Genomic DNA, 12858 nt, shown 5'->3' on the forward strand with positions numbered 1-12858 from the left:
AGTCCCAATGTCCCCTCACTCTCAGGACACATGTAATACAGAAAGTCCCCGATATCCTCTCACTTTCAGGACACATGTAATACAGACAGTCCCGATGTCCTCTCACTCTCAGGACACATGTAATACAGACAGTCCCGATGTCCCCTCACTCTCAGGACACATGTAATACAGACAGTCCCGATGTCCCCTCACTCTCAGGACACATGTAATACAGACAGTCCCGGTGTCCCCTCACTCTCAGGACACATGTAATACAGACAGTCCCGGTGTCCCCTCACTCTCAGGACACATGTAATACAGACAGTCCCGGTGTCCCCTCACTCTCAGGACACATGTAATACAGACAGTCCCGGTGTCCCCTCACTCTCAGGACACATGTAATACAGACAGTCCCGGTGTCCCCTCACTCTCAGGACACATGTAATACAGACAGTCCCGGTGTCCCCTCACTCTCAGGACACATGTAATACAGACAGTCCCGGTGTCCCCTCACTCTCAGGACACGTGTAATACAGAGAGTACCGGTGTCCCCTCACTCTCAGGACACATGTAATACAGACAGTCCCGATGTCCCCTCACTCTCAGGACACATGTAATACAGACAGTCCCGGTGTCCCCTCACTCTCAGGACACGTGTAATACAGAGAGTACCGGTGTCCCCTCACTCTCAGGACACATGTAATACAGACAGTCCCGATGTCCCCTCACTCTCAGGACACATGTAATACAGACAGTCGCAATGTCCCCTCACTCTCAGGACACATGTAATACAGACAGTCCCGGTGTCCCCTCACTCTCAGGACACATGTAATGCACAAAACCTCATTCACACGTTCAGACGTAACCTGTAATTACAAGGATTAAATACACCGGAAATTTGTTGGCAAATAATGGTCACAGTTTATTAAAGCAGGACATGGTGGCAGAGAAGGCATAAATACGGCGAACAAGGATGATTTACGTAAAGTAAACGGAATGCAACGTGTCAACATATGATCAACAGACTGAAATGCAGCTCATTCCGAGCATTTAGCTCTAAACCCCTGTGCTGGGCAACGCCATTTCCCTGCCAAACGTTTGTTAGTGATGAGCAATTAAACACAATGCATTCTTTTGGAGGAAAAAGTTCATTAATGAATTAATGCTTTATGACAGTTTATTTTCACATTTCTGTTACATAATTAAATGCAACAGAGCAGAACAATGCACGACCCCGAGAACGTCGCCCGGACTCATTCATTACTGAGGAAACAATCATTAGTCTCATAAGATTAGTTCTCATATTGATGAGATGTATACAATATATTTATGGTACAATATATAAGTGATACTACACAATGATAAGAATATAGACTTGTATTATATATATATTTCTACTAAGGGTACCCACAGTGTGGCTATAGGTCAGGAACCTCCAGGGACATCATAGTTAGAGGTCAGGGATCTCCAGTGACAGTGTGGTTAGAGGTCAGGGACCTCCAGGGACAGCGTGGTTAGAGGTCAGGACCTCCAGGGACAGCGTGGTTAGAGGTCAGGGACCTCCAGGGACAGCGTGGTTAGAGGTCAGGACCTCCAGGGACAGCGTGGTTAGAGGTCAGGGTGCTCCAGGAACAGCATGGTTAGAGGTCAGGACCTCCAGGGACAGCGTGGTTAGAGGTCAGGGACAGGGCCGGATTAACCCAAGGACTAACTGGGTTACAGCCGAGGGCATCTGGGGGGCCCGCTGGCATTCATCGGCTCAGGGGTGTCAGTTGGAGAATGGCAGGCAGCTAACAGCAAATGTTATGCTGTTAGCTGGCTGCTGTCACTAGTCCTTCCGTGGCACACAGTAATCTCTTTACTAAGGAGATCTCGTGAGAGTGAGACTATGACTCATAGCCTCACTTTCACGAGATCTCCTCAGTAAGGAGCTCACTGCGTGCCACGGAAGGACTACAGTGACGGAGGAACAGAAGGCCCCATGTGAGGAGGGGACTCACAGTACCCTTAGTCTGGGGGCCTCCAATAATCCTGTTCAGGGCCCTCCAGGGACAGCGTGGTTAGAGGTCAGGGATCTCCAGGGACAATGTGATTAGAGGTCAGGGACCTCCCGGGACCAATATTCAGTTTATCCATTCACTGAGTCACGAGGCACTAAATTCACGTGGAATGAATAGAGCTGGGACGTTGAAAGGGCAAAGGTAATATGTGCAACATTTTTTACCAAATACAGAAAAGCGAATGTTTCACGGAATAGGTTTTTAAATTTCTGACCTGATTCATTAAGGAAAGTAAAGCAGAAAAAAGGAGTAACTTTGCACCTGGGTAATACCATGTTGCATTGGAGGGGGAGGTAAATTTAAAATGTGGGGACAGATTTATATTTCGGGTAGGACATGTCCTAGATCAACTTTAAAAGTCACTGTACAAATAAAACTGTCAAGTATGTGTGTGCTACATGAAATGCAGTCAGTATTTATCTTATGTGCAAAATAATAAACTAATTTGCACCCCTTGCAGTGTAACATGGTTTGTCTAGTATCAAATTTACTCCTTTTTTTTGCTTTGCTCTCCTTAATGAATCGGGCCGTTCATCTCTAGTAATAATCGTGTTTCTGTTTTCCACTGGTCTTTTTTGTGTGGATGTTTATGCGCTATGTTACAGTTAAAACTCCTGTGCCCCCATCACATCTCCCCCCTCCGCTATAAACAGTAAGTGTACAAGATGTTATCAAGTAGAAATCTAAAGATGAAAAATAATAATAGTCATTTTATCATGATAAAACGCACGTCATGTGGATGAGGTGAAAGGAACATATCTGCATTCGTGTTGTCGGCCTTGGGTGGACAACAAGGATGCGGAAACGTTTTTGTTGTCTTCAAGGTAATGTATGATTTGTGTCTAGATTGTATGATGAATTGGGTAGTTTAAGGGTTGAACCTGCTGTAAAAGAATGAAAATGATAAAGTTTGAAGACATGAAATGGATTTATTATGCTTTGGAAAATGGTGTCAGATGCTGAGACATCCAAAAGTTTCCTAAACTGCTGCAAAGTGCTGACATTCGGTTGTGTCCCAGTTCTGTGTGTGGTGAAGGGTTCACTCTGCGGCAGCGCTCCCCAGAGAGCAGATTGCGCTGTCTGCTAAAAGCTCATTGCTGATTGGTTGCTGTGGTTTGGTGGAAATGTTGCCCCTAGACACAGTGTTAGTGAATAAGCCCAATGAATAAACAGGTGGTATTGGGACCAGTTCTGTGACGTATCAGACATCAGGGTATGGACTGGATCCCTGTTTGCATGTTTATGTTCATTTGTGGCTCTTCTTAGTCTATTCTCTGTCATGACCAGAAGGAGAACCAACACATTGCTCCCACTCATACAGAACAGTTATTCATCAGACATCATTGTGCATCTACAAATGTAATTGTGGCACCTGGATTCTTTGTAATGTACAGTAAGAATGTGAAATCATTAAAAGCCATTTCATAAATGAAACAACGGGAGTAATGGTGAGAGAGCAGACACCAGCTGAGCATCTTGTACAGGAAGAGATCGCCTGTGTCCACCTTGTATTCAGGTGCTTTGTAAACATACAAGATAACACACAGACATATTTACTTAGGAGAACAATACCTATAGAAAAACAGCAGGGTCACATGACAACATGACTGACTGGCAGCTGTCAGTCAGATCTCTACTGGATGATTATCTCTGAGAGAGAAGTAGAATAGCTCTATAAATAGATGCACAGACTGCAGGATAAAGCTTAGAATCCCTTTATTGATTTAAGGAAATATAGTACGAAGAGGCACCTTTATATACCCGGTAATGAGATAAATGGGCAGGAGACTACATGGGGCCCTCAGCAGAACTCACAGAGGGCCCCCTACATGCTGAGTGCTGGACCAGTGGCTGGGAGCACACTTCACTAACAGCCATTTGACAACCCCATTGTCAGCTGCATTACACATCGTGATTAGCAGCAGCAAGTTCCCCTCATGGAGCCGGCCATGCTACCAGGGTCCCCGAGAGCAACCACAGCCGTGTCCTCCCCAGGCTGTGTGCATGGACCAATAGGTAGTTATAGAACCAGGCTATCACTTCCTCTGACCACAGTCCAGGTTGTGTGGGCTCAGTAAGTAGCTAGCAGAACAAGCTCCAAAAGCACTTATAGTATGTGTGTACTTACCCCTCCTTATGCTGGCAGAGGTGCGATGGGGGAGGGAAGGGGTGTGCAAACTGAGACTAGGTGCAGTAAGGAAGTGAGGCAGATCATGTTGTACCTTTACACACCACACTGCATCCTAACACACCATGTTGTATCCTTACACACCACACTGCATCCTTACACACCATGTTGTATCCTTACACACCGCACTGCATCCTTACACACCACACTGCATCCTTACACACCATGTTGTATCCTTACACACCACACTGCATCCTTACACACCATGTTGTATCCTTACACACCGCACTGCATCCTTACACACCATGTTGTATCCTTACACACCACACAGCTTCCTTACACACCACACTGCATCCTTACACACCATGTTGTATCCTTACACACCACACTGCATCCTTACACACCATGTTGTATCCTTACACACCACACTGCATCCTAACACACCATGTTGTATCCTTACACACCACACATCTTCCTTACACACCACACTTCATCCTAACACACCATGTTGTATCCTTACACACCGCACTGCATCCTTACACACCATGTTGTATCCTTACACACCACACAGCTTCCTTACACACCACACTGCATCCTTACACACCATGTTGTATCCTTACACACCACACTGCATCCTAACACACAATGTTGTATCCTTACACACCACACAGCTTCCTTACACACCACACTGCATCCTTACACACCATGTTGTATCCTTACACACCACACTGCATCCTTACACACCATGTTGTATCCTTACACACCGCACTGCATCCTTACACACCATGTTGTATCCTTACACACCACACAGCTTCCTTACACACAATGTTGTATCCTTACACACCACACAGCTTCCTTACACACCACACTGCATCCTTACACACCATGTTGTATCCTTACACACCACACTGCATCCTTACACACCATGTTGTATCCTTACACACCACACTGCATCCTAACACACAATGTTGTATCCTTACACACCACACAGCTTCCTTACACACCACACAGCTTCCTTACACACCACACTGCATCCTTACACACCATGTTGTATCCTTACACACTGCACTGCATCCTTACACACCATGTTGTATCCTTACACACCACACAGCTTCCTTACACACCACACTGCATCCTTACACACCATGTTGTATCCTTACACACCACACTGCATCCTTACACACCATGTTGTATCCTTACACACCACACTGCATCCTAACACACCATGTTGTATCCTTACACACCACACATCTTCCTTACACACCACACTTCATCCTAACACACCATGTTGTATCCTTACACACCGCACTGCATCCTTACACACCATGTTGTATCCTTACACACCACACAGCTTCCTTACACACCACACTGCATCCTTACACACCATGTTGTATCCTTACACACCACACTGCATCCTAACACACAATGTTGTATCCTTACACACCACACAGCTTCCTTACACACCACACTGCATCCTTACACACCATGTTGTATCCTTACACACCACACTGCATCCTTACACACCACACTGATCCTTACACACCACGCTGTATCCTTACACACCACACTGCATCCTTACACACCACACTGCATCCTTACACACCACGCTGTATCCTTACACACCACACTGCATCCTTACACACCATGCTGTATCCTTACACACCACACTGCATCCTTACACACCACGCTGTATCCTTACACACCACACAGCTTCCTTACACACCACACTGCATCCTTACACACCATGTTGTATCCTTACACACCACACTGCATCCTTACACACCATGTTGTATCCTTACACACCACACTGCATCCTAACACACAATGTTGTATCCTTACACACCACACAGCTTCCTTACACACCACACAGCTTCCTTACACACCACACTGCATCCTTACACACCATGTTGTATCCTTACACACTGCACTGCATCCTTACACACCATGTTGTATCCTTACACACCACACAGCTTCCTTACACACCACACTGCATCCTTACACACCATGTTGTATCCTTACACACCACACTGCATCCTTACACACCATGTTGTATCCTTACACACCACACTGCATCCTAACACACCATGTTGTATCCTTACACACCACACATCTTCCTTACACACCACACTTCATCCTAACACACCATGTTGTATCCTTACACACCGCACTGCATCCTTACACACCATGTTGTATCCTTACACACCACACAGCTTCCTTACACACCACACTGCATCCTTACACACCATGTTGTATCCTTACACACCACACTGCATCCTAACACACAATGTTGTATCCTTACACACCACACAGCTTCCTTACACACCACACTGCATCCTTACACACCATGTTGTATCCTTACACACCACACTGCATCCTTACACACCACACTGATCCTTACACACCACGCTGTATCCTTACACACCACACTGCATCCTTACACACCACACTGCATCCTTACACACCACGCTGTATCCTTACACACCACACTGCATCCTTACACACCATGCTGTATCCTTACACACCACACTGCATCCTTACACACCACGCTGTATCCTTACACACCACACAGCTTCCTTACACACCACACTGCATCCTTACACACCATGTTGTATCCTTACACACCACACTGCATCCTAACACACAATGTTGTATCCTTACACACCACACAGCTTCGTTACACACCACACAGCTTCCTTACACACCACACTACATCCTTACACACCATGTTGTACCCTTACCAGAGCCGGTGCTAGGATCCCTGCCGCCCTAGGCGCAATTTTGAAAATCCGCCCCCCCCAAATAAATCCCCACCCACCCCCAAAATATCTGCCCCCCCCCAAAAAAATCTGCCACCCCCCCAAAATATCCGCCCCCAGGACTTCCCTTACCTTAAACTCCATGACGCTGCTCCTCTCTGCAGGGTCCCGTCCCTCACTGACACTGTCGGGCCCTGATGATGGTGTCACGCCCGACAGTCAGTGAGGGGAGGGGGAGTGGAGGAGACGGAGGTACGCCCGCCCCATCTGCTGTTCCGGAGCACAAAGTTTTGCTTGGTAGGAGCAGAGCAGGTGCTGAGCCCGTTCAGTATCTGCGGGCCGTTGCGGCGATGGTGATCCATAGCTGTGCGGCGGCCGTGGAAGGTATGCCCGCGGTCGCCGCACAGTTTTACAGTAAAAAGTAAATCTGCTTTTTAATCCTGTGGCGCCCTTCAGAGCCCGGCGCCCTAGACAACTGCCTAACGTTGCCTAATGGGAGCGCCGGGCCTGACCCTTACACACCTTGTTGTATCCTTACACACCACACTGCATCCTTACACACCACACAGTATTCTTACACACCATGTTGTATCCTTACACACCACACTGCATCCTTACACACCACACTGCATCCTTACACACCACACTGCATCCTTACACACCACGCTGTATCCTTACACACCACACTGCATCCTTACACACCATGCTGTATCCTTACACACCACACTGCATCCTTACACACCACGCTGTATCCTTACACACCACGCTGTATCCTTACACACCATGCTGTATCCTTACACACCACGCTGTATCCTTACACACCACACTGCATCCTTACACACCATGCTGTATCCTTACACACCACACTGCATCCTTACACACCACACTGCATCCTTACACACCACACTGCATCCTTACACACCACGCTGTATCCTTACACACCACACTGCATCCTTACACACCACGCTGTATCCTTACACACCACACTGCATCCTTACACACCACGCTGCATCCTTACACACCACGCTGTATCCTTACACACCAGCACCTAACCACACTGCAACCAGTCCAGTTCCCTGTACCTGCTGGGATTACCCTGGTACCTGTTATTAAGTCTTCTACATATGATGTATATTAATATTCTTTATTTTTCAGCAAATCTTACAAAACTGATAGAATACTAAAATACACACCAGGGGGTAAATGTATGAAGCTGAGAGTTTTTCGGCGGGTTTGAAAAGTGGAGATGTTGCCTATAGCAACCAATCAGATTCTAGCTGTCATTTTGTAGAATGTACTAAATAAATGATAACTAGAATCTGATTGATTTTTCAAACCCTCCGGAAAACTCTCAGCTTGATACATTTACCCCCCAGATGCAAACATTTGTATTTGAAGATACATTAGATGATTATAATGTAATGAAGTGAGATATAATTATCTAATTGATGTGAGATGCAGTGGGGCAGCCACAGAACATGTACACGTGTGTAAGTGTATCTGATGTGGAGCACACGCCACTGTGCGGAAACATTATGTTTGATGTGCGTGGGGCCGTCCTTACGTATACGAGTCCATCTGTCTGTAGCAATGTTACCGTGGTTATTATTAGAGACATCTGGATATAAATATAATACACGCTTGTAGCGTCAGCTCAGGACAGTAGTCCAGAGAACAATAACCCCCCACTGACCTCCACCTCCAGCATGGTGCCCCCCCACTTGGCGACTGCGGACCCCGTGGTTAGATCCCCTCCTCTGAAAGACCTTATAGACATTTATTTATGTATGACAGCAGTCTGGGACTTTATTGATAATGTTTCAGCATCACCCCATTATAGAGAGACCCACGTGGTTATTCCATATAGAACACACAACTTATATAATAAGCCTCACAGCGACCCTAATGCCACATATTATACAGTACAATATCTATCACTAGAGTCATCTGTAACAAGGGGCCGCAGTCTCCATCCTCCGTCTCATCTCTTTAGCTTATATTAGTGGAGATAACTATCTCAGCAAGTTAATGTACTTCCACCACTAGGAGTGAAATGATCATAAAAAATTACTGAAAGGTAATAAATTGTATCAGTTATTCAAATAAAACATTTTTATTGTTTCCAGTAACTGTTTTCAAGTAATAACTCTCACAGCTCGGATCATAATTAAAAAATGGAAACATTAAAACCATATCTGTGAGATGTTACAGAGAATATATCCCACACAGTAATAGCTGTGGGAGGGGGGTCTCCGGTCTTGGGTGCACCCCAACGTATAACTGGGAGGAGATTAGGGCTCATTAGGTGGCAGAATTCCTCCTTAATATCCGGGATAAATTCCCCTATAGTCCGGGATGTATGAGGAGCCTGCCAGGGGGGTGATGGTAGAATAATGTGAGTATTTACACCCATACAGAGATGTAACGTTACCCTCTGTTTTCCTGATCCCACTGTGTTAATCTCGGGGTCACTCTGGATTTCCTGGGGAGACGCTGCTAAGAAAGCTGCTCACTGTTGCTAATGATCTCTGAATAATAATCATCAATTAATGTGATTACCTGTTATATGGGGGAAGTGAGATCGGTCCAGGTGTCTGGATATCCCCAGAATATTCAGGTCCTCAGGCCCCTAATCTCCCAGGACATGACAGAAAGGGGCCCAATATGTCTCCTGGTGTGTTTGTTTTCTACTTTCCATTGGATTTCTTTTCAATTATACTAGAACTTCAGCTATTGTTGAACTACATGTCCCAGCATGCACTGGCAGACACTAACTGCTGGGACATGTAGTCCCACAATAGCTGAAGAACGGGTGCAGGAAAGAGCTGAGTCCCCCCCATGATATTGTAGGCTGTTGTAAGTGTCCTTTGTTTTGAACGCTGCTGCGCCCTGTGGGGTTTGGCCCGGATCTGAGCGTGTGCGGATTATACGCACAAAATCGCCATTTACGTCCCTCGATGAATCAGGCCCAACAGGTTCCTTTTATTTCGGGTTCCAGACTTTTCTCTGCTATTGTCCTGTTTTAAAACTGCATCCAAACCTGGGTGTCAAAACAAAGGTCTTACTGGTCGCAGCATTTACATGAATGGACAACACTAGTTATTTGGAAAATTGTGCAATTACATTCTTTGTCTATTTACCATATAATTAGTACACAAGTTTATTGTCAGCCTCTAATTACCCTGAAGATGTCTGTATATAATACCCTGCAGAATTATCATAGTAACAAGTAACGAGGTGTAATGCTGGTAACCAGGGTGTAGCCCCCCTCCATAAGGACCCTGCTGAGCTGTAAGGGACAGTTCAGGATGAGGAACTGCCTCACACGGTTAGTGCTGCAAGAGAGACTAGAACACAAACCAGGGGTACATGCATTACGCTGCTCTTCCTGCAACTCGCCGATATCAGGAGACTTTGCAGGGTAAGGTTTGTCCTTAAAGACATTGCGGTTTTAAACTTAGCTGTCAGAGGGGTATATTTAACAAAGTGTGATGGTGCACTAACGTGCACTTAACATACAATTCATGCCCCGATGTGTCCCCCGCATATTTATTAAAGATGCATCGCAGCAGATTTCGTGGATATCTGCTGCTTTGCATTCTGCTTCGTTTTGGGGAGCAGTCACCATTCAATAGTATGGTGACTGCTCCCTTTTGCAATCTAACAAGTTGCGAAAAATTGTTTTTTTTCTGGAACTTGTCTTGGCTCCAGCTGGCGTACATTATCATAAATGAGAAATCTCAGTGCTGTCAGCTCTGCTCCGAAGAACAGAGCTGGACAGCGCATGTGTGGAGGGATCACATGATCCCTCCCTGTCAATCACAGCTCTCTCTCTGCAACGATAGTTGCAGAGACAGAGAGGGGATCTTTGTGCGCATGTTCAGTTCTTGGAACTGGACATGCGCAATTGAAGAATGAAGAGAAGACCCGGAGACAGCGCTTCTGAAGAGGGGGGTAAGTATGATTTTTTACATCACAGAAACAGCAGTTTTTCGGAACTGCTGTTTCTGTGCAGGGCTGTACATAAATGTGAGAAGTAGTTCAATCCTTATCATTGCGATAAGGATTGAAAACTATTTTTCACTTTATGTTAATATTGATAAATATGCCCCAGAGTTTACTCAATATCGGTGAGTTACAGAAAGTGCAGCGTAATCAGCTTCTCTCATCTAATGACTGGGTCGGCGGGGACTGGCTGGGGGGTGGGAGGGGGGGGGATTGGCTCAGCAGACTGTTAGATGCCGGCTTATTACAGAAACTCCTTCAGCCAACGTTCCCATTGTTATCCTCATATAGAAAGAACTGAGAAGCCACAACTCAGATGAAGCACCTTCCGTGAGTGACGGTAGTAATTACATTAAATAATGGAGCTATAGGTGTAAACATTTGATCGATCTGAAGCTCTTGACATGAGTCTTACAGATACTCTTTATAGAGAACATTTGATCTGGATCTGGATCTCCATTTACTTCCACATTGCAGACAGCCTTGTGACTTATTACACATTATATTCTGTATCTGCTCAGTAAAGCGCTTGTAGTCTGACTTGTCTCCCACGATGAGCTGCCTACGCTCTCCCCAGGTTCCTCCTGCGTCATGGCTCTCCTGTCCCACCAGCCCCTAGGCAGCCACAGGGGAGAGCACAGAGCAGGACGACCTGGGAGCTGATTCATCAACCACTTCTCTATGTATATAATATAATAATAATAAGTACTAAGAGACAGAAAGCTGTAACCACAGAAAAGATCGTTATCAGAATATTCCACGGAACCATATTAAGCTTGTCTCTAGTAATAAAGAGCTCCACAAGCGCTTCATATCTAGTGGTGGGCAAACATTTCAAACTCTTCTCCAATATATTTGCCTTTTTCTGCATTTGCCCATGAACGTCTGCATAATTTGCTGGCAGATTTCAGCCTTCATTGTGAATGAATTGAGCGTCATTGCCTTTGCTTCATTTCTTCAGGGAAATGCACATTTGCAAACACAATGCAGAATGGCGAAGCAGAATCTGAACTCACTGATTATATCTCCGACATTTCCCAACAACGATCCCATGAAATTATCCCTCATGTTTGGAGATCTCGTCTCGTAACCTGTCTATAGAATAAGACTGTACATGACTGGACTGTACATGAATGGACTGTATATGAATGGATTGTACATGAATGGACTGTACATGAATGGATTGTCCAGGGATTGTACATAGTGAATGTTTGTTTGACTTTCCCTGAGTACCACCCAACCAAGGTGGACCCTTAATGGAGCAAAAGAGAACAGAGACCCTCATACAGTCAATGTAAATAAGTGTATTCTACTGCTGACCGCAGGCTGTCCACCATCATAATAACAACATATACACTGGGGTGTACACACAGAAGTAACCTTTATCCCTCACTCCACAGAGGTCTACCACCGACTTGGTAGAGATCAAGAACAGGTGTCTCCACGCATTTGGCCAGACCTCACCAGCAAATCTCTATTGTGGAACTACATGCTCCAGCATGCACTGGCAGACAAATAATGGTGTGAGGGGATAGTGAGTCTCTATTTCATGTGAATGTTATTGTTACACAGGTGATAAAAGGCTTCCCATTGATAGGTGAGGCCCGATTTCTTCCATGTGAAGACATGTCTAATCTATGTGACAGAGAAAATGTCAGGACTGTGCTTATTACATGTTTCTAGATAGCACATTCCATGTGTTTATTTTATTTGTGTGCATAGAAATGTTCTTTCCTGTACAAAGTGTCCCACAGAATATATCGGGATTGTTATTGATAATCTTACCCAATGGTTCTTACCCAGAACCCAATTCCAGCGTGAATACAATGAAGGAATAATAACTCTATGAAGATGCATCGATTGAGACACTGCTAAAACTATTGTTACAATAAAATCAGAATAACAAGATGTCCTGGAGGGGAGGGTGGGA

The sequence above is a fragment of the Mixophyes fleayi genome, chromosome 11 (assembly GCF_038048845.1).
Source record: "Mixophyes fleayi isolate aMixFle1 chromosome 11, aMixFle1.hap1, whole genome shotgun sequence".
NCBI lineage: Eukaryota > Metazoa > Chordata > Amphibia > Anura > Limnodynastidae > Mixophyes > Mixophyes fleayi.